General features: G+C 45.8%; 1 long non-coding RNA gene across 4 annotated transcripts; it reads right to left on the bottom strand.

Moving 5' to 3' along the window:
- Positions 1-925: 925 nt before the first annotated feature.
- On the bottom strand, positions 926-5,035 carry LOC130197879 (uncharacterized). Of its 4 annotated transcripts, none has more exons than XR_008832533.1 (6): positions 4,985-5,035; positions 3,077-3,101; positions 2,674-2,836; positions 2,457-2,545; positions 1,794-1,872; positions 926-1,478 (listed from the first exon to the last, which is right to left on the bottom strand). It is a non-coding gene; the product is annotated as an uncharacterized LOC130197879 (long non-coding RNA). The 4 variants fall into 4 exon arrangements; XR_008832534.1 differs by lacking the exon at positions 926-1,478 and adding an exon at positions 2,003-2,049 and having other exon boundaries at positions 1,649-1,872; XR_008832535.1 differs by lacking the exon at positions 1,794-1,872.
- Between the last annotated feature and the right edge of the window lie 18,752 nt (positions 5,036-23,787).

Here is a 23,787-nt window from a genome sequence, read left to right as displayed (position 1 = left end):
CAAAGCCCTGATTGGTGATGCACCATCATATCTTAAGGAGCTTGTAGTACCATATTGCCCCACTAGAGAGCTTGTAGTACCATATTGCCCCACTAGAGAGCTACGCTCACTAAATGCGGGACTACTTGTACACTGTAAAATGTAATAAGTTAACTTTACTTGAAAAAGGTGAGGAAACCGATTGCCTCAAATTTTCTAAGTAAAGTAGCTCAATAATTTTAAGTTCTTAAAACTAAAAATAAATGAGTTTTGGCAACTGATGTAATTGGAGTAAACATAAGTTCAGTCAACTCATATGTCATTTCAGACAACTTAAAAGATACGCGTGAAGGTAACTTAAAATCTTTAATCATGTAATAAGTTGACTTTACTTGAAAAAGGTGAGGAAACCGATTGCCTCAAAATGTCTAAGTAAAGTAGCTCAATAATTTTAAGTTCTTAAAACTAAAAATAAATGAGTTTCGGCAACTGATGTAATTGGAGTAAACATAAGTTAAGTAAACTCATATGTCAGTTCAGACAACTTAAAAGATACGAGTGAAGGTAACTTAAAAATCTTTAAGTATGTAATAAGTTGACTTTACTTGAAAAAGGTGAGGAAACCGATTGCCTCAACATTTCTAAGTAAAGTAGCTCAATAATTTTAAGTTCTTAAAGCTAAAAGAAACTAAGTTTAGGCAACTCATGTAATTGCAGTAAACATTAGTATAGTTAACTTAACAATTATTAGTTACTAGGTTAACTTAAAAAAGACAACTTAAAAGATCCAAGTTATATTAAGTAAACAGTACTAATAAGAACTAGTTAACTTTACTAGTCAATGAGATCCCATTACTTAGAAATAGTGAGGAAACCGATTGCCTTAAAATGATCAAGTAAGCTGAACTAAAAACTGTAAGTTGTTGAAACAAAAGAAGGAGAACAGTTACAATGGAAGATGTTTATTTAGAAGAAAAACACGTTTTAAAACTCAAACAACGTGCTTAAAACGCTGAACATGTTGCCAGATTAGGTTTTGTAACGCAGAAATATGATGAACACAGCGTTTTCGGCATTTGCTAAATTTCACGACAGAAAACAACAAAAACAGACATTTTCTAGAAAAGAGTTCAATTGGAGATAGAAGGGTGAAGTTCTCGGGCCTGACTGCACATCATGAACACATTCCCTTATGGCATCAGTAGATTTTTGAGTGATTGTATTTTAGGGTTTTTGGTCCAAGTGAGAAGCACTCTATGAATAAATTCAGAAGGTCTTCCTCACTCGTTGAGGATACTCCAAATTCAGGGGTAAATAAGTCCGAAGAGTAGCCACACGGCACAGGGAAGATTATCACGGTCACCCATCACGACTGTTCCTCCCAAAACGATGGCAGTAGCTGTAGACTCCAGGTTCAGCGAGTGAGGAGGCCACAATGTCTTCAGCACCGTCAGGGTCCCAATGGAGGCGTGGGACACGTCCAGAAGGTCATTAGAGTCCTAATAACAAGAGCAGCATAAAAAACACAATTACATGTCAAATTTCACGTTGCATTTCTATGGTAGAACACACAATAGTTACTTGGATTCTGATATTATTAGATAATCAAGTGAAAGATGCTCAGGAGTGAGTGCGATGATTCATTCATTGATCATGTAATTCACTGAATGATTGCAAAAGCTAATAATAAAGAATATGAATTATCATATTTACAAATAGGGATATTTGAATGGAACAACAATAATAGAGCAAATGTAAAAAACAGAATGTAGAAGGGCCTGAGAACAGGTCGATGCAGTTGCATCACAACACACCCCGATCAGGACCCGTTGGTGGCTTCTGCTGTGTTTCCATAGGGTCAAGTCGAAGCTTCATGCTATCCTAAACTCACACCTTCAATAAAGAAAGACCAACGTTTAATACGTGGTCAACCAACCATATTCGTGGTAAACATCCACATTTCTTTGTCACTGCTGCTTCTGGGAAATGTGCTCCTACCACAGGAGGCTGAACAGGTACCTACCATCTTCAGCCGTCACACCTGCATCATATTGGCTGCTCCTGAACCTCCTGTGGCAGTAGAGGGAGCATATTGCCCAAAAGCAACAAAGAAATAGCGATAATGTTACAAGTGAAAACCCATTTTTGGTAACAGGAGATATTAGTAGAACCCCTCTACCATCATGCAGACATGTGAAGGTGTACAGATGCCCATTTAGGTGTGATATGATTTGTAATTTTTTATTTTGAAGGCCTTTGGGTTTTGAATGGGGCGACTAGAGAGCTGCAACTGGACCTAACTGGAAAGACGGGAGATCCCACTAAAAGGGCCCCAATCAGGGATAAGTGAATCAAAAAGTAGAAGCACTGATTGGAAGAGAAGTAGCCAATACCAAAAGATTAACAGGCAGAACACATGAGATAGATTGGGCATCCTGTGGTGTGGAATTATATAATTTTGACTAAAGTCTACTTACAAATTCTTGAAGAAGTCTGCGTTGTCATCTCCAAGGATGACGGGAGAGCCACGGAGGACTGCTGTTCACCTCCCAGTCACATCTGTACTCTAAAAAAACATTTTAAACACACACAATTCACAAGTATTAAAGGACAATCATTTGACAGCTCTGCATGCAATGCTGTGACACTACTTTATTAACCACATAAAGAAAAATGACTGCTTGAGAAACTTACCCCACGTGTGACTTGTTGCAGATATTCAAGTTTCTGTACGACACTTTCCCCCTCTGGGTTTTGAACTTCTCCAGGAAGCGAGGAGTATATTTGTCGAGATCTTTGAAGAACTCTGATTGCAACTCAGATTTTTGCTTGATAAGCGACAGAACTCAGCCAGAATCTAACGGAAAGAGAAATAAATTAATATTTAGTCATATTAGACCTACAGTAAACACATTACAACATACTACATCACACTGGGCAGAAAACTAGTGGCTTCTAGATTGAACAGATTACATCAGCTCCCCTCATCGTTCCTTCATGGTCGTCACAGGAGACACTTTGTGTGAAGACATGGACTCAATCTGGCAACGCTTCCATGTGTTATGCAGTAGTGTGTAAGAAAATAAGCAATACTTACAATTCATTGCCAGGTTTTTCAAAGCCTACAAAAGAAACAACAAAAGCAATTAGTCAAACTGCAAATAACTCCTCGTCAAGATGCATTTTTACGGCTAAAAAGCCATCAGTTTAATGGAAGATTTCACAGACAAATATGATTACAAATGCTTATCCTAGATATAGATAGATAGATTGAAGTCATAAATAGTCTGTAGGGAGGTTGGCAGGGAGCTTAGTTTCAAACTTGCTATTGGTTTTAATGGATGTCATTTCCATTAAATATCACAAAATAAGAAATGATGTTCAAGTACAAAATAAAAAAACGTTGTACCACATTCGCTGTGGCCGAGAAGTTCTCCATCATACGGTTGTGGTTGAATTATTCCTCGTTACTGTAGTGTTATGGAATAATAGGGTTTTGAGCCCGTTGTATCTCCAAGTATCTTTATTAGCTTAACCACACATAACACCGTGACTGACTGGATTCGGGTAACTCCAAGAGCGGGCCGCCGACTGTACACGCCCCCCCTCTGATCACACATGCCTTCGTATCACTCCGCATGTCTATAAAGTAGTACCATTACATTATAGTTACATTCAACCTGACATTGCATTCACTCTTAACTCAGTGACAGTAGCGTTGTGTGACTCCCGTAGTGCTGCGTTAAAGGGTACCTGTAGTGCAAAACAACAACGTGCTACATCCATTCGGCGCATCAAATAAATCATATTTACCCCGCCGCTATTGTCAACAAGTCACGCATAGCCCGAGGATTTACATTTCTTTGTCAACATTCCGAGTCCGTGAACGCTTCAGGGCGCAGCCATTTTGCTAGTTATTTACTCATGTCAAAGGTCACTATGACGTAGAGTCGTTGAAAGGAATTCAGCCAATCCATGGGCGATAGTATGCAGACAAATGTTAGGCCTCTCGCTTATGGGAGAATAAAGGTGAATATATTCAGAATATTAGTAATAATCACACCAACTCTGGTGATCGCAAATTAGCCTACATGAAACAACTGGCAAACTTACTGATTTGACAGTTGTCCCTCGGGTGCAGGCCCCCGAACATGTCGGCCGAACATTGCATCAATGAAAGACATCTCCAGCGCTGGCTTATGCACGATGTAGCTATCAAGCTCACGCTTTTGTGTGAAGCAGATGAGGTCTAATGACACTATATCATCGGACATAAGTTCGTGCTCTTTACAACAAATGCACTCTCTGTCTGTTTTCTGTGGCACATTTCACAACTGCACCAAACGTCCCGACTTGCGTGCACGGTCCGCACGGTGAAGCATCTGGACCGCGGTCCTTCGCATCAACTTCATCAGAATCATCGCTATCATCGCTGTCACAATTCACTAAATGGGGATAGTCTGCTTTTAAAGGTTCAAACAAGTATCCAGTTGCTGAATCAGACAATCTTTCATCGTCCATATTATCAATCTCTCAGCATTTGTTTGCGAGCGCTCGACGTTGTTTACATTGGTTTCTGAACACATCCGCTGTGGCTGGCTGTCGATCTATCAACGATCTGACGTCACACCACCGGCGACATATTCAAGCTCCAGTGCAATGAAGCTTGTTGGAGTTGAGGACTTTGAACAGCCTAAACTACGTATTGTTATTGAATACTGGACCGTCAGTGCATGAATAACCTTTAGAAACACATTATCTTTTGATCTGGCTACATATTCGCTTTCACTACAGGTACCCTTTAATGCACACGAGTGAGACAGCCATGACGATGTCCGCCATTAACATTGTGACTCGTTTGTTTTGACGGTCTAGCTAGCTTACATTAAACGCTTCGTAAAGTTAACATTCAACTACGAATATACATATGAACAATATGGCGAAGATACGACGATGTTTACGAAGGACATGAACGGCAAAACGTTATTGAGACGCTGAAACTTACCTGAAAGTAACTCGCACACCTGCACTGCCTTCTCGCTGCCGCCAATCCGTCTCGACTCTCGAGCAAAGAACGTCTTCAGTGGTCGACTGCGCATGCGTATTCGAGCCGAGTGCACCAGAGTTTCTTCCGAGTCCGCCTCACTCATTTTTTTAAAAGTAAAGCTTACTTGAGATAATAAGTTTAATAACTTTACTCACCAAAAAGTGTTCTTTACTAAGTTTCTTAAAGTAAGGTCAACAAAGTAAGCAGAAATGAGTAAAGCTCACTAATTTTTTAAACTAAACTTTACTATTACATTTTACAGTGTAGTTCCTAGAGTCTTAAAAAGTAGAATGGGAGCCAGAGCCTTTAGTTATCAAGCTCCTCTTTTATGGAACCAGCTTCCACCTTCAGTCCGGGAGGCAGACACAGTCACCTCGTTTAAGAGTCGATTGAAGACCTTCCTCTTTGACAGAGCTTATAGTTAGGGCTGAATCAGGTTCACCTGGTCCAGCCCCTTGATATGCTGCTATAGGCTTATAGCTGCCGGGGGACGTTTAGGATGCACTGAGCACCTATCTCCTCTTTTCTCTCCTTAAGGATGAATTTTCATCTCTCAATCACACGTTACTAACTCTGCTTTCTCCCCGGAGTCCTTTTGACTTCACGTCTCATGGGGTCATCGGACCCTATGAGACGACATAGATCCTATCTGCTGATGGATCATCGAGGTCTGGGTCGTGGAATTCCCACTCCTGACTACGCCACTGTCCTGTTGAGACTCCGCCCACTGTTGAGACTCCGCCCACTGTTGAGACTCCGCCCACTCCTCCTCCCCACCGCCATCTGCCTGATGGATCGTGGAGGTCTCCATCGTGGAATATGCCTACTATGAACTATTCATCCACTCTGTCATATTCATTGAATGTATTTTAACTCTAAATCTGTCCTTCTGTACACATGACATCTATTGTTCTGTCCATCCTGGAGAGGGATCCTCCTCTGTTGCTCTCCTCCAGGTTTCTTCCCTTTTTTCCCCCCTGAAGGGTTGTTTGGGAGTTTTTCCTAATCCGATGCGAGGTCAAAGGTCAAAGGTCAGGGATGTCTATGTGTACAGATTGTAAAGCACTCCGAGACAAATTTGTAATTTGTGAAATTGGGCTATACAAATAAACTGAATTGAATTGAATTGAATAAACACGTGTAAATGTAAATAAGGAAGTCTTATGTTTTAAATAATGTATTTCGAAAGATAATTTACAGAGTGGATATTAGGGGGGAATGTTCAGATTAATGTATTATAAAATCATAGACAAGTATGATCACTGTGTTATATTTGTAACTGTAAGGTTGATTTTATGAGGTTTATTGTTATCATAACTGTAGGATGTGGATGGTATGAATGAGATTGGTTCTATTATGGGAGAGGTGCCTTTCTATTGAGACCGTGGCTGGTTTCCTGTTTAGGCTCTTATTCTGAAAAGTCTGAAACCGGAAGTAGAACTCGGAACGAGAAGCTGTAAAATGTATTATCTCTCTTTGAAATGCTGAGAGCAGGAGGAGAGTAGGAGGAGAGCAGGAGGAGAACAGGAGGAGAGCAAGAGGAGAGCAGCAGGAGAGTAAGAGGAGAGCAAGAGGAGAGCAGGAGGAGAGCAGGAGGAGAGCAAGAGGAGAGCAAGAGGAGAGCAGGAGGAGAGCAGGAGGAGAGCAGGAGGAGAGCAAGAGGAGAGCAAGAGGAGAGCAAGAGGAGAGCAGGAGGAGAACAAGAGGAGAGCAGGAGGAGAGCAAGAGGAGAACAGGAGGAGAGCAGGAGGAGAGCAAGAGGAGAGCAGGAGGAGAACAAGAGGAGAGCAGGAGGAGAACAGGAGGAGAACAGGAGGAGAGCAGGAGGAGAGCAAGAGGAGAACAAGAGGAGAGCAGGAGGAGAACAGGAGGAGAACAGGAGGAGAGCAAGAGGAGAGCAAGAGGAGAGCAAGAGGAGAACAGGAGGAGAGCAAGAGGAGAACAGGAGGAGAGCAAGAGGAGAACAAGAGGAGAACAGGAGGAGAGCAGGAGGAGAACAGGAGGAGAACAAGAGGAGAGCAGGAGGAGAACAGGAGGAGAGCAGGAGGAGAACAGGAGGAGAACAAGAGGAGAGCAGGAGGAGAACAGGAGGAGAGCAGGAGGAGAACAGGAGGAGAGCAGGACGAGAGCAAGAGGAGAGCAGGAGGAGAGCAAGAGGAGAGCAAGAGGAGAGCAGGAGGAGAGCAAGAGGAGAGCAGGAGGAGAGCAGGAGGAGAGCAGGAGGAGAGCAAGAGGAGAGCAGGAGGAGAACAGGAGGAGAACAGGAGGAGAGCAGGAGGAGAACAAGAGGAGAGCAGGAGGAGAACAGGAGGAGAGCAGGAGGAGAACAGGAGGAGAACAGGAGGAGAGCAGGAGGAGAGCAGGAGGAGAACAAGAGGAGAGCAGGAGGAGAACAGGAGGAGAACAGGAGGAGAGCAGGAGGAGAGCAGGAGGAGAACAAGAGGAGAGCAGGAGGAGAACAGGAGGAGAACAGGAGGAGAGCAAGAGGAGAGCAGGAGGAGAGCAAGAGGAGAGCAGGAGGAGAGCAAGAGGAGAACAAGAGGAGAGCAGGAGGAGAACAGGAGGAGAGCAGGAGGAGAGCAGGAGGAGAGCAAGAGGAGAGCAGGACGAGAACAGGAGGAGAGCAGGAGGAGAACAGGAGGAGAACAGGAGGAGAGCAGGAGGAGAGCAAGAGGAGAGCAGGAGGAGAGCAGGAGGAGAGCAAGAGGAGAGCAGGAGGAGAACAGGAGGAGAACAGGAGGAGAGCAGGAGGAGAACAAGAGGAGAGCAGGAGGAGAGCAAGAGGAGAGCAGGAGGAGAGCAGGAGGAGAACAGGAGGAGAACAGGAGGAGAGCAGGAGGAGAACAGGAGGAGAACAGGAGGAGAGCAAGAGGAGAACAGGAGGAGAACAGGAGGAGAACAAGAGGAGAACAGGAGGAGAGCAGGATGAGAGCAGGAGGAGAACAGGAGGAGAACAAGAGGAGAACAAGAGGAGAGCAAGAGGAGAGCAGGAGGAGAGCAAGAGGAGAGCAAGAGGAGAGCAGGAGGAGAACAAGAGGAGAGCAAGAGGAGAGCAGGAGGAGAGCAGGAGGAGAACAGGAGGAGAACAGGAGGAGAGCAAGAGGAGAGCAGGAGGAGAACAGGAGGAGAACAGGAGGAGAACAAGAGGAGAACAAGAGGAGAGCAAGAGGAGAGCAGGAGGAGAACAGGAGGAGAACAGGAGGAGAGCAAGAGGAGAACAAGAGGAGAACAGGAGGAGAACAGGAGGAGAGCAAGAGGAGAACAGGAGGAGAGCAGGAGGAGAACAGGAGGAGAGCAAGAGGAGAGCAGGAGGAGAACAGGAGGAGAACAAGAGGAGAGCAGGAGGAGAGCAGGAGGAGAGCAGGAGGAGAGCAGGAGGAGAGCAGGAGGAGAGCAAGAGGAGAGCAGGAGGAGAGCAGGAGGAGAACAAGAGGAGAGCAGGAGGAGAGCAGGAGGAGAGCAGGAGGAGAGCAAGAGGAGAGCAGGAGGAGAGCAAGAGGAGAGCAAGAGGAGAGCAGGAGGAGAACAGGAGGAGAACAGGAGGAGAGCAGGAGGAGAACAGGAGGAGAACAAGAGGAGAGCAGGAGGAGAGCAAGAGGAGAACAGGAGGAGAACAGGAGGAGAACAGGAGGAGAGCAGGAGGAGAGCAGGAGGAGAACAGGAGGAGAGCAGGAGGACAGCAGGAGGACAGCAGGAGGACACGCCCCTCACTGGGAGCTGCTCCCTCATGGAGGCTGTGAGGACTCGTGTGATTGGTCAGCTGACTGTGGGCTGTGAGGAGACGTCTGGACGGCCGTCAGCCTTCAGGCAGCCTGCAGGTTCAAATGAATCCTCCTCAAAGGCATCCCTGGTGTTGAGGCTCCTCCCACAAACACAGACTCTCTGGATCCTCTCCCAGCGGCCTTCATGGCGTCAGCACCAGAACCTCATATTCAACGGTCAGTTCACACACATCACACACAAATAAAACATCTGTGTATTTCTTCCTTTCTTTTAAATGTTCTTTGTAACTCGCCATGCCCATTTATGAAAAACATCTTAACCCACAAATATCTCGTCCAACTTTCGCTGCATCCCTCTTCCTCTGGAGAGCCGACCCCGTTCAGCCCTCGTGTTCATCAGGACAAAGGGTTCACCGTAGTGTTTGTGGTTCAAGATGTGTACTTGTTAGCAGGCTGTGGCGGCAGTGACTTACATGATCTGGTTTTGGTGTGTCACTTTAAATGTTGAATGCCGCAAGGAATTGTGGGAGAGCATTATCTGTGCATCCTCATCAAAGCTTCTTTCCTTCCACCAGCTCTCAACATGGCTGCAATACTTCCGCTTCATTTCACTCATTTAGGAACTTTCCTCAGTACTTTTTTACTTCAAGTTCCTAACTCAGCCTCAAGGGAACCATCTGATACCTCAAACCAAACATCTGACTTATGGAACTTGTAAGCGAGGAGCACCCGGTGATATTCTCCATCTTGAATATATGAATGTGAAATGCACCTTCCCAGCTCAGATCATTTGTGCATAATTGCATAATATGACATGGAGCCGGCCAGCGACGTCTCCACTGAGTGACATGTGAATGTCTTCATGGCTTTGAAGCTCGGCCCTCTCCTTTGATCTCTGTCATACGCTCCTTCCTCTAAATGCCACAACAATTCATTTTCTTTGAGAACAGTGCAGAGTAAAAGTAACAATTTTCCTAAAGAGGTTATTATGATTATGAATGTGTTATGTTCAATCATTGCCTCATGCGACACACACGCCGAGATTAGCATTCCACCTCTAGGAATATGGCCATACAATCTAAAACTATAGTCTATATACACATAAAACACATTTAAAGCCAAATACTACACTTTCATTTGCCTCCTACGTCCCCTTGAGGGTGGCTCGTTGGAACACCTGTGACAACTTCACAAAGTCATCAGGTTGTGATTCAGGATATCTGTGAGTCTTTGATTCAGAGGGTGTGGGCTTCCAACTTCAAGCGTGGCTTCAAGCGTGGCTTCAAGCGTGGCTTCAAGCGTGGCTTCAAGCGTGGCTTCAAGCGTGACTTCAAGCGTGACTTCAAGCGTGACTTCGCGTGACTTCAGCCGTGGCGTCAAGCGTGACTTCAAGCGTGACTTGCGTGACTTCAAGCGTGACTTCAATGTGACTTCAAGTGTGACTCAAGTGTGACTTCAAGTGTGTGACTTCTGTGACTGGCGTGGCTTCAACTGTGGCTTCAAGTGTGACTTCAAGTGTGACTTCAAGCGTGACTTCAAGCGTGACTTCAAGCGTGACTTCAAGCGTGGCTTCAACTGTGGCTTCAAGTGTGACTTCAAGTGTGATTTCAAGTGTGACTTCAAGTGTGACTTCAAGTGTGACTTCAAGTGTGACTTCAAGCGTGACTTCAAGCGTGACTTCAAGCGTGACTTCAAGCGTGACTTCAAGCGTGGCTTCAAGTGTGACTTCAAGCGTGGCTTCAAGCGTGACTTCAAGCGTGACTTCAAGCGTGACTTCAAGCGTGACTTCAAGCGTGGCTTCAAGCGTGACTTCAAGAGTTCAAGCGTGCTTCAAGAGATCCACTATTGTCCCTGTGCCCAAGAATGCTTCTCCAGCATGTATGAATGACTACCGACCGGTGGCCCTCACCTCGGTGGTCATGAAATGCTTTGAGAGGCTGATAAAGGACTACATCTGCGCCTTCCTCCCTTCCTCCATGGACCCGCTGCAGTTTGCTTATCGCCCAAACAGATCCACGGATGATGCTGTCTCCCAGGTACTGCACACCACACTCTCTCATCTGGACAGCCAGAGGGGGGGCTATGTGAGACTGCTGTTCATTGATTATAGTTCAGCTTTCAACACCATAGTCCTCTCCAGACTGGCCGGCAAGCTGATTGAGCTGGGACTGAACACCCCCCTGTGTGCTTGGATCCTGGACTTCCTGACCGCCAGACCACAGGTGGTCAGGGTGGGCAGACACACCTCCAAATCCCTCACCCTGAACACAGGATCCCCCCAGGGTTGCGTCCTCAGCCCCCTACTGTACTCCCTGTACACACATGACTGTGTGGCCAGGTTCAGCTCCAACACCATCATCAAGTTTGCGGATGACACAGTGGTGGTGGGCCTGATCTCCGACAACGACGAGAAGGCCTACCTGGAGGAAGTTGCTGATCTGTCACTCTGGTGCCAGGACAACAGCCTCATCATGAATGTCACCAAAACTAAGGAGCTGATTGTGGACTTTAGGAGGGTACAACAACAGAGGACGTACTCACCACTGGGGATTAACGGGACTACTGTGGAGAGGGTGAGCGGTATAAATACCTGGGAGTCCACATCACCGAGGATCTGACATGGTCAACAAACACAGACACTCTGGTGAGAAAGGCAAGGCAGCGCCTCTACCACCTCAGGCAGCTGAGGAAATTTAAAGTTTCCCAGAGGATCCTTCAGTCCTTCTACTCTGGAGCTGTAGAGAGCGTCCTGACAGGAAGCATCACAGCCTGGTTTGGCAACTGCTCCGCTCAGGACAGGAAGGCTCTGCAGAGAGTAGTGCGTTCGGCTGAGCGCACTATTGGAACTACACTCCCAACCCTGCAGGACTTGTACACCAGGAGGTGCAGAACCAGAGCCGCAGGATCATGAAGGATCCTCACCACCCCAACAACAGACTGTTTCAGCTGCTGCGGTCAGGCAGGCGCCTCCGTAGTCACGCTGCAAGAACAGAGAGACTGAGACGGAGTTTCTTTCCTCAGGCCATCAGGATTGTGAACTCCGACCTCACCAGGACCCCCACATAGACCCACACAACTGCCCCTCTTAGGCACACACACACACACACACACACACACACACACTTACTGTAAATATTGTGTTGTTTTTTATTTGTAAATAGTGTGTACTTGTTGCCCTTGCACATTCCTGCTGAGCATTGCCACTTTCATTTCACTGCACACCCTGTGTGTGTATGTGACAAATAAAACATCTTGAATCTTGAATCTTGAATCTTGAAGTGTGGCTTCAAGCGTGACTTCAAGTGTGACTTCAAGTGTGGCTTCAAGTGTGGCTTCAAGCGTGGCTTCAAGTGTGACTTCAAGTGTGGCTTCAAGCGTGACTTCAAGTGTGGCTTCAAGTGTGAGTTCAAGTGTGACTTCAAGCGTGACTTCAAGCGTGACTTCAAGCGTGACTTCAAGCGTGACTTCAAGCGTGGCTTCAAGTGTGACTTCAAGTGTGGCTTCAAGTGTGGCTTCAAGTGTGAGTTCAAGTGTGACTTCAAGTGTGGCTTCAAGTGTGGCTTCAAGCGTGGCTTCAAGCGTGACTTCAAGTGTGGCTTCAAGCGTGACTTCAAGTGTGGCTTCAAGCGTGACTTCAAGTGAGGCTTCAAGTGTGACTTCAAGTGTGACTTCAAGTGTGGCTTCAAGTGTGACTTCAAGTGTGACTTCAAGTGTGACTTCAAGTGTGACTTCAAGCGTGGCTTCAAGCGTGACTTCAAGCGTGACTTCAAGCGTGACTTCAAGCGTGACTTCAAGCGTGACTTCAAGCGTGGCTTCAAGTGTGACTTCAAGCGTGGCTTCAAGTGTGACTTCAAGTGTGGCTTCAAGCGTGACTTCAAGCGTGACTTCAAGCGTGACTTCAAGCGTGACTTCAAGCGTGACTTCAAGCGTGGCTTCAAGTGTGACTTCAAGTGTGGCTTCAAGTGTGACTTCAAGTGTGACTTCAAGTGTGGCTTCAAGTGTGACTTCAAGCGTGACTTCAAGCGTGACTTCAAGCGTGACTTCAAGCGTGACTTCAAGCGTGGCTTCAAGCGTGACTTCAAGTGTGGCTTCAAGCGTGACTTCAAGTGTGGCTTCAAGTGTGACTTCAAGTGTGACTTCAAGTGTGGCTTCAAGTGTGACTTCAAGTGTGGCTTCAAGCGTGACTTCAAGTGAGGCTTCAAGTGTGACTTCAAGTGTGACTTCAAGTGTGGCTTCAAGTGTGACTTCAAGTGTGACTTCAAGCGTGACTTCAAGCGTGACTTCAAGTGTGACTTCAAGCGTGACTTCAAGTGTGACTTCAAGTGTGGCTTCAAGTGTGACTTCAAGTGTGACTTCAAGTGTGACTTCAAGTGTGGCTTCAAGTGTGACTTCAAGTGAGGCTTCAAGTGTGACTTCAAGCGTGACTTCAAGCGTGACTTCAAGCGTGACTTCAAGCGTGACTTCAAGCGTGACTTCAAGCGTGGCTTCAAGTGTGACTTCAAGTGTGACTTCAAGTGTGGCTTCAAGTGTGACTTCAAGTGTGACTTCAAGTGTGACTTCAAGTGTGACTTCAAGCGTGGCTTCAAGTGTGACTTCAAGTGTGACTTCAAGTGTGACTTCAAGCGTGACTTCAAGCGTGACTTCAAGTGTGACTTCAAGCGTGACTTCAAGCGTGGCTTCAAGTGTGGCTTCAAGCGTGACTTCAAGCGTGACTTCAAGCGTGACTTCAAGTGTGACTTCAAGCGTGACTTCAAATATATGGTAACTTCCGTTCATTGGTTGGCCAAGATGCCAACGGCCATAACCCAAGGTGGTGAAGGCCATTTACCTTCCTACTTAACTTCTATATTTAGCTCATGCCAGTTAACAAACTTAACAAACCCAGTTATTGACGCTAGAGGGGCAGCTAGAGTCAGTTTGCCACTGAGCCCATTGAGAATGTGTGGAAGTCTGTATACATGTACTGGAAGAGGATGGATTGGCAGTTAACATGGACATGCTGGAAGATGATAACGTTTGAGGTTGTGTTTGACTTGAAGGAGACGTGTCAATGACAACTGGAGGGTCACTGACACTCAATTTAAAGAGTTTAAACAGTTGAATCTGAATCTGAAGAACTGGAACATCCACACTCATACGTTCCTGTTTTAAAACAAAGATGGCCTCCACCCACATGGCGACCTTTGAGAACACACATCACACGAACATTCACGTACCATGCTGGTGACGGTGTGGACAGGAAGAAGATTTCAGACTCACTGCAGTGGGTTTAGTTTCAGAAAATACTGCGGAGGGAGAACGGCGACGGAGAAAAGAAGGAGCGGAGACGTCTCCACATGGACCGACGACGAGGTCCATGTGGGGCTGTGTTTTCACTCATGGAAAAGGGGGATGTGGTGATGGAAAAGGGGGATGTGATGAAGGAAAAGGGGGATGTGGTGAAGGAAAAGGGATGTGGTGATGGAAAAGGGGGATGTGGTGATGGAAAAGGGGGATGTGGTGAAGGAAAAGGGGGATGTGGTGATGGAAAGGGGATGTGGTGATAGAAAATGGGGATGTGGTGATGGAAAAGGGGATGTGGTGATGGAAAAGGGGATGTGGTGATGGAAAGGGGGATGTGGTGAAGGAAAAGGGGGATGTGGTGATGGAAAAGGGGGATGTGGTGATGGAAAAGGGGGATGTGGTGATGGAAAAGGGGGATGTGGTGATGGAAAATGGGGATGTGGTGAAGGAAAAGGGGGATGTGGTGAAGGAAAAGGGGGATGTGGTGATGGAAAAGGGGGATGTGGTGATGGAAAAGGGGGATGTGGTGATGGAAAAGGGGGATGTGGTGAAGGCGTGACGCACCAGGGAGGGACAGGTGTGCATCGCTGAAGGCAAACACACGAATGAGAAGATAATTGCAGCTGCCAGAGCTGAAGAGGGTCATATTCCACCTGCAGTGATGATGTAATCATCTCTGCTGGTTGTCTGTGATGTTTTAACCCATTGTGTTCACAGATCTGCCTCCAGTGTTGATCATGTCATGGTAATGTGTATTTTTGGTCTCGAGGGGAAACTGGATAGGTGAGCTCCGCACAGGGCACGGTGGTTATGGATATTATGGCTGTAACTGCACAATAAAATATGGAAATCTGTCAGTTAACTGCTCTGAAAACATTACCACGACATGCAGAAAGGATGAATTGGATCGGCGCGTTGAGTCTTTTACACATTAACTTTATGCAAGGCTTTAAATGACATTTTATGAATCATGCCTCTTTAAATAATGTTGTCCTTTAGAAGTACAACGTGTAAGAGCTGGCCAAACTAAAGATGTTGAAGACGTCACGACAGTATCGAACACGTCCATGTATCTGTGTTTTAATGTTTTTTAAATGCACACTATCCAGAAAGTGCAACACATTTGTATGTTTTCATATACTGTGCTTATATATAGAGTAATTCAAGGATTTATTGTCAATTAAATTCAGTTGTCGCCCATTTAAATAAAACAAGAAACACGTGACAAACAAAACTAAATCAGGAGTATATTCCCGTCGTGGATTTATTAAAATGTCCACAGCAGAAACAAAAACAAGTACCTGGGCAGATCACACGGCCGACATCTTCACATTAAAATGTAAACATGAGGAAAACATTGTCCATCCCCCTCTGACTGTGTTCGAGCACAGCTCCTCTCATCCCAGCGGAGTCCTGCTCTCTGCACGGCTTCATCTGGGAGAGCCAGGAGCATGCTGGGTAGTGGAGTTCAGCCTGGGGTCCTGTAGCTGGGTTAGCTTCTGGCTCTCCTCCCTGGGCGGGCTGGTGGAGTTGGGTCCTGCAGGTCTGTTGGCCTCAAAGTCTGCTGCAATCCCCACGCTGCCTTCTCAGATGTGGATGTCTTCTGTCACATGGCGTCAGTGGTCCAGTGATAAACCCCCAAAAACCAAGAAAATGGAGCAAAGTTCATGTCCATGTGCCACCGATAATGTATGTACTTTCTATATAAAGTTGTTTTCACGAATACATTCAGACTTCATGGCTTCCCCTTTCCCTGTGTGTGTTTACATGTGTGTGAGTATAGACACACCATCATGGATACAGTAGCAGGAGGATAACAAGCATTTTTATCTTGCTTTAGTTGAAGTAAAGTACACATGTTAGATTAGATATTCCTTTATTAGTCTCACAGTGGGGGAATTTCAGGACCACAGCAGTGGGTGCACATTAGAGCATTAATAAATAATAATAATAATAATAATAATAATAATAATGTGAGACTAGACCTGAAGGTCTAGAGATTGGCTTTAATTTTCTTTTTTATTAAAAAGTGTGGAGGCCAATAAATGGAACACCTTGAGTCTTTCGTGACCGAGGACCGTAACATTCTAATTCATTTATTTCCTTTACTGAAGAACTCAAATCCTTAAATATTACTCAAACTATTTGTTTTAACCACTGTTCTGGTGTCAGAAATGATCAAATACATTGTTTGTCTCATGTGTTTCTCAAAAACATGTGAGAGTTTGTATGGAACTGATGGCAGGTTCTTTCCTGTTTGGCCTCATGATGGCGCTGTTGTCTCTTGGAATGAATACAGACAGCATGAAACAGGATGATTGTGAGAGCTCACAGGCCGGTGACGTGATCTTCACAGGTTCAGAGCACTCGACTTGAGGGTTTTGACGAGCGAGACGCTGAAAAATGAAGATTATACATAAAGCTACTGATGGGGAGGAATTGGTTTTGTGCCACTTATGATTTGGAACATTTAAAAAGCAGAAGAGGACCATGAACTGAAGAAGGAAGGATCTAGTGCCCACGGCCAGGAGATCACACGGGCGTCAACATTTCCTCGGACGCTCAAAATCGGTTTCTCCTCAAACGGAAACACGTCGGCTGAAAACACTCCAGAAACTTCCACCGCAAAACAACCGCGATGCAACGACCACCGGGGACCCGGGTGTACTGTGCTGACTAGTTTGGGTTAGGTGTGTGCCAGTCTGAGAAGTTAAGAGTCGTTTACTGCCATTCACGTCCATCTGTGTTAGCTTCGCTAGCTTGATCTAGCGTTAGCGTTAGCCTCACTCACCCGTGCGTCCATTTTTCTCCTCTTTTCGTTTTTACGGCTTCGAGAAACAAAGATGGAAAGACACGGTGTTCGGGTTGATTCTTTAAGGTGTTTTTCTGTGTACTCCTCGTAGCCAATGTAACGTTTCTGTTAGCTGGTTGAATGTAATGTTTCCGTTAGCTGGTTTAATGTAATGTTTCCGTTAGCTGGTTCAATGTAACGTTTCCGTTAGCTGGTTACACGCCAGATAAACGACAACTTGGCGTACGTTGCCTTGCCTTTATTCTCTGCACGCTTTCACACATCATACTAGCCTATGTCATGCAGATCTATGCTCGCCAGGTGGCGTTATTCTCACCGTGAACTTCCCACCTATTTGTAAGATGGAACAGTATGAACATGCTAACGTATAGGGATGATTTATCTTAAAGTGATTTAAGTTCTACAATTATCTTAAAGTTATTTGAGTTCTTCAGGAAAGGAAATAAATGAATTAGACTGTTACGGTCCTCGGTCACGAAAGACTCAAGGAGTTCCATTTATTGGCCTCCGCACTTTATTTTTCCGGCTCGAGAAACAAAGATAGAAAGACGCGGTGTTTGGGTTGATTCTTCGAGGTGTTTTTCTGTGTACTCCTCGTAGCCAATGTAACGTTTCCGTAAGCTGGTTCAATGTAATGTTTCCGTTAGCTGGTTCAATGTAATGTTTCCGTTAGCTGGTTTAATGTAATGTTTCCGTTAGTTGGTTCAATGTAATGTTTCCGTTAGCTGGTTTAATGTAATGTTTCCATAAGCTGGTTCAATGTAATGTTTCCGTTAGCTGGTTTAATTTAATGTTTACATTAGCTGGTTCAATGTAATGTTTCCGTTAGCTGGTTCAATGTAATGTTTCCGTTAGCTGGTTTAATGTAATGTTTACGTTAGCTGGTTCAATGTAATGTTTCCGTTAGCTGGTTCAATGTAATGTTTCCGTTAGCTGGTTACATGCCAGATGAACAACTGGGCGTACGTTCCCGTGCCTTTATTCTCCGCACACTTTCACACATGTATCCATTATACTAGCCTATGCCATGCATATGTATGCTCGCCAGGTGGCGCCATTCTCAACGTGAACTTCACACCTATGTGTAAGACTGAACAGTATGAATGTGCTAACGTATAAGGATGATTTATCTTAAAGTGAGCTGTCCTGGTCTGTGACAACCCTGAATATTACGGCAAAAAAAGACAGAACACATAAGAAATAATGCATGTGCAACAAAGCATTACTACTGTACATTGTACTGTCCAAAACGAGGTGGCCTACATTATTGTTCCTCCCTGTGTGGTATGAATGCGTGAAGCAAGAACAAACGACCAGACCCCCGCAGCGACGGTGGATTGACTGACTATTACAGCCGTGTTACGTCCGATTAAGGTCCAGGGGATGAGGGCAGTAGCAGTGTCAATAAACTCAGGGAAAACAGTCATGGGTAACGGATGAAGAACCAACATTTTAATTTATTACGAATAAAATGAAATGCTCGCAAAAACACAGATTTGCCCCCCGGAGAGGAGCTGCAGGAGGCTTCTGGGCTCGGACAGGGAAGATTACGCCGGCAAAGGTTTCATCCAACCGGTAACACCGGCCCAGTCATGTTGAGACGGCTATATTTATACTTTGTAATATTTAATTTTCCAAATATTTTCACAACGCAAGAAAACATGCAGAGCATACAGAGCACACTGCATTAAACAACACAGAACAATTACACGACAAGTTAGGACAAAGAAGAACATTTAAATGTACAAGTAAATAAAATGAAATTAATAAAATAGATAAAGTAAATAGATAATTCCCCCATCCAAAGAATGGTGCGTTGGATGATGACACAGCACAGAGATACCGCAATGACCCAGTTAGAGTCCTATGGTACCGTTAGGGTTGTACCCCTGTACTGGCTGCCAGATATTAAAAAATAACGTATTTATTTCTGAGACTATATGTAACCTTTTCAAGAGAAATACAACAGTTAATTTCTACAGCCCACCTGTCTATAAAAGTGGGGGAATCAGAGTTCCAGGTGAGACGGCTATATTTGTGTATAATTTATCTTTTCAAAATCAGAAGTCAGATTAGGAACGGGAGTAAAGGGACATTCCCATTTAAATCAATGTGGACGGTCAGAGTGGCGGCCATTTTGATGTGTATTGTTACCTTTGCGAGCGTTGTAGTAAACAGAAACAAGTGAAACGAGCAGTTTCGTTGCAATGCCTTATCCACAACCTCTTGTCACAGAAAAGGAAAGCACTCTATCAATAGATGAGAACCTGGTTCGGCTCATGTCACAGAAGATGTGACCGAGCACGAGCCGAACAGCGGACAGAAAGCTCGTCCTTAAAAAATCAAAGAGCAAAATGAGTTACTGCAACAGGGCGGCTGGGTCTCACAGCAGAAGTGAAAAGTGGAAAAGTGTTAACTCTTTTCCTTTTTTAAGTACAAACAAAGACTCATTATGATCCCAGCATCAGCCGGGACTCGAGTCTGTGACTCGGCCTTGAGACGCACCAAACGCCAGGGGTTCATTAAGCAGGAGCTATCATCAATTGGCTTTTTGTTATTTTCCATTAAAAAGATAAATATTTGACTTCAACTACCTTACCCAGCAGAGGCTTTGCTCAGTATTTATTTATCAGTATATTATATGCTATGAAGAAGGTCTGAGCCCAGCCCTCAACAGAACTCTGATGGGTTTCTTCTAACAAGCGCTGCCTCTGTGGATTAGTCATTATCCCCATCAGGGGGATCATGTGATCGATTGCATGGGTCTGATAAGAGGGTGCACCTCTGCGTCTGTCCGTGATTCATACGCATTCGGCTTCAGTAAATTGTATTATATTTTGGGAGGCCATTTACGGCCGCTCGCTCAAGGACCTCTGGTGCTACGGGTTGCTCACGCGTTCTCGAAATCTCCTTTATCGCCTTTTTATCCTTCCACTGACTGCCTGCTGAGTCCTCATCACGACTCCTTTACGAAGCCCATCTGGACTGGGAGTCAGCCACTTGTGGGTTGTATTCATTCCATTAGCTATCATCTATAAAACGTGATAGTAGTTCATTGCAATAGCCTGCTACCACTGATGAAAACTAATCATTTTACGTTAGAAGAGGAACTGATCAAAATAGAGTACAATAAGATTAGTCTGTCTGAGTATAAAGTGTCTGGTAGTGTAACACAAACTTTTCAAAAGACCAACAGGAGATTTAGTATTGTAAAAAATTGCATTTTGCCAGTAAAATACAATTATATATGACATATTATCCGATGTGAGGTTCTTGCTCGGGGATGTCTATGTGAACAGGTTGTAAAGCACTCTGAGGGGAAATTTTAATTTGTGAGAATAGGCTATACAAAATAAACTGATTGAATTGAATTGAATATTTCATCAGTATTTGCGGTCATGTTTGAAAAGCTACGTTAGAACATTCTAGGAAGAAATATTAGTGGCACCACTACAGAAAATTGGAAATAAAAATGAAGACTAATATCAAGTGATTCAGGCGATGTGGGACTTCTGAACCCTCATTCATCGTTACATTAGTGCGACAGTCAGACACACTCACACGGTTTTGTACTGCTTTGACATTGGTCCTCTTAATTGAACCTACATTTAAAAAACAACGAGCCTCTGAGGTCAAACTCAGCCCAGATAATTCCTCGTCCTGTGAAGTATTCCCGTTGATTCTTGTTCAGGCTTGCAAGGACTCATTTCGTCGCCTGTCGTTTGGTCTGACTCGGTGGTCTCTCTTTAGCAATTAGAGGAGATCCTGTACCCGACTGATCACGGTTCTCTTTGTCATCCCCCCGCGGTCACATCTGGTTGATTCATCTGACTTGAGCACCAGTCTGACTGCAGTCCCACCACCACAACACACACTCACTTCTTCTCCTTCCAGTGGAGTCCTCTACAGTCGGATGCGTACCCAAAGACCATAAAGAGTACCGAGGACCGAGCGTTGTCACAACAACACATGGTAGAGCGGCAGCTGAAGGACCAGGACGCTGTACTCTATTATCCTCTATTGGTCACCTGGCGTGGACATTTAGCCTTTTCCTTTACACGACATGTTCACCCCCCAATGGTTAGTATGTCTATGGGAAGGGTTGATTTCATGGTAATCTCTCCGAGAACACAAATTACATTATATATTTTACCATTGAGATTTGAAATAAGCCCCTTGCCGTATTTCGATGAAGCAAAGGCAACAGTTTACGTCGTCTCTTCAACAATAATGAGTTGGGGTTTTTTTTCAGATTGATTCTTGAGTGTCCTATTACGGCCCAGCTGGAGGAGAGGAGAGGTTCTCACAAATGAGATTTGATTGTCTTCCACCCAGACAGCGCCATAGGACGTGAGGAAATAAAACAGTTGGCCAGCTGACTGCCTGCTCCGCTGGTATTGACTGCCTGTCTCCCTTCACGTCTGTGTTAATGAAACGTCTCTATTCAGTCGACGTCTGCAGCAACACGTACAACATGTGGCATGTTTGTCAGGCTGCCTTCCACTTAGCTAAGTGTGTTTCCTTTCGTCATCGCTGCTCAATCCTCCACACGAATCAATCAAGGTCGGCGTCCTTTTCGGATTCTCCAACCACTTAACTAGGACTGAGGGGAGAGAGGGCCCTGGGACCCACCATTAGGCCTCCAGCTTCATGGCCCTGGGACCCACCATTAGGCCTCCAGCTTCATGGCCCTGGGACCCACCATTAGGCCTCCAGCTTCAGGGCCCTGGGACCCACCATTAGGCCTCCAGCTTCAGGGCCCTTGGACCCACCATCAGGCCTCCAGCTTCAGGGCCCTGGGACCCACCATCAGGCCTCCAGCTTCAGGGCCCTGGGACCCACCATCAGGCCTCCGGCTTCAGGGCCCTGGGACCCACCATCAGGCCTCCGGCTTCAGGGCCCTGGGACCCACCATCAGGCCTCCAGCTTCAGGGCCTTGGACCCACCATCAGGCCTCCGGCTTCAGGGCCCTGGGTCCCAGCATCAGACAGTCTTGTCCAGGCAACTGAGCCACAGTCTTGATGCCCAGCAGATCCTTATCATCCCACACACAGAACCATGAAGGTTCATCTGGAACCGGAAATAGTTCTTCAGAGGGATGCCGTAGAAGAACCATTTCTGGTTCCACAAAGAACCTTTCAAACCAGGGTTCTTTAAGCAACCATTTCCTTAAAGAGTTCTTCAAAGAACCTAAAAAGGTGTCTCAAAGAACCGTAACAAATTATTTCTTTAAGGCACCATTTTTGGTTCCACAAAGAACATTTAAAACCAGGGTTCTTCAAAGAACCATGTTCTTAAATAGTTCTTCAAAGAACCTATAAAGGTGTCTCAGAGAACCTCAAAACATTATTTCTCTAAGGCACCATTTCTGGTTTCACAATGAACCTTTCAAACCAGGGTTCTTTAACGAACTATTTCCTAGAAGAACCAATAATGGGGCCTCAAACGAAAACATGTTTCTTCAGTCGGAGATGGTCATTCGTGAGCCTGCTGCGGGGGAATGGACGCGTGTCATATGCGTGAAGTCCACTATCATGAAAATGGACTTCCAGTAGGAACACTTGATAACTCTTTACTTTACTTTTGAACAGTTATAAAATGATAAATATAATTTAAGTTCAACCAGGCCGGAAAGGTCTCCTCCTTCAGCTTGAAGGCCTCGGCGTCCACCACGATGCTCACCGTGATGACCTCCTGACCGCAGCTCCGAGCGGCCGGGTCCACAGGAGAGGTCTGAACACGGAGCCCAGCCTCCCTCTGGATGTGTGAGAGGTTCATCCGGAGGTGGGAGTTGAAGGCCTCCGGGACCGGGTCCTCCACCAGACGTTCCCAGTCCATCCTCACTCCACGATTGGGCTTGCCAGGTTTCTCTAGCCGACGCCCACCCGACCCAACTGCCCAGCAGGTGGAGATCAGCTGACAGCTCCGAGCGTCCAAGACATGCGGCCTCAGATCAGACGATACCAGTACAAAGTCCATCATTGACCTCCGGCCTCAGGTGTTCTGGTACCAGGTCCACTTATGAGCCGCCTTAACATGGTGATTGGACTTCTGGCTAACACAGCAGTCCAATCACAGAACACCCATCGGGTTCGGATCGGAAGCCGTTCCTCCCGATGACCGGTTCCTCTGTCATCGCCCACGTGGAAGTCTCCCAGGAGAACTCTGGAGTCGGCAGGCGGCGGCCTTTCCAGGAACCAGGACCCCTCCCACCGACCCCAAGAGGGCCGGGCAGAACCTCAGTCCCACAGCCCGTAGGCTCAGGGGAGAACCCTGTGGTTCTCCGGGGGAACCTCCAACACAGCGGCGCTCGTGAACAGAGTCCAGCCCTCTCCAGGAGCCCGGGTCCAGAGCCGGTGCTGAGCGTGGAGTTCCTCGTGATGTGTTCAAGTGTTGTCCTGGAAAATGACGTTTTTGGTGAGAATGTTAAATAAATCCAGATATTTTTAGGGACATGTTTTCACAGCGATATCAAATAGATATTAGAGAAGGATTCATGAACATTAGAGAACATACTGAAACAGCATGTATGTAAATGACATATAAGCTCTTTCCTAATCACTTGAAATGTATAGCTGTAGCCCTATATGCATCACACACAAGCACACACACACACACACACACACACACACACACACACACACACACACTCGTTTCCCTCGCCTCTGGTATGGAAAGTACATTCTGCTAATCTCTCTCTGTGACATCGACAGAGGAACAAACATGTTCTCTGTGGGAAGTTAATTACTTGTTACAGTCAGGGTCTCGTAAAAAGACGGGCCGATATGGTGTGGCACCTGAAGCCATTATCCCCCACCCCCGCACGCACACCCACACACACATTAACAGCGACACACACACACACACACGGGCGCTGCATGAGCGAGTAATTGAAAACACAGTGTGTTTAGTCACTGTCCAGGAGGTCTCGTGTCACCTTTGCA

This window comes from Pseudoliparis swirei, chromosome 8 (genome assembly GCF_029220125.1).
Source record: "Pseudoliparis swirei isolate HS2019 ecotype Mariana Trench chromosome 8, NWPU_hadal_v1, whole genome shotgun sequence".
In the NCBI taxonomy this organism is placed as follows: Eukaryota; Metazoa; Chordata; class Actinopteri; order Perciformes; family Liparidae; genus Pseudoliparis; species Pseudoliparis swirei.
Note: the sequence above shows the minus strand (reverse complement) of the source record. Positions and strands in the feature narration are given on the sequence as shown.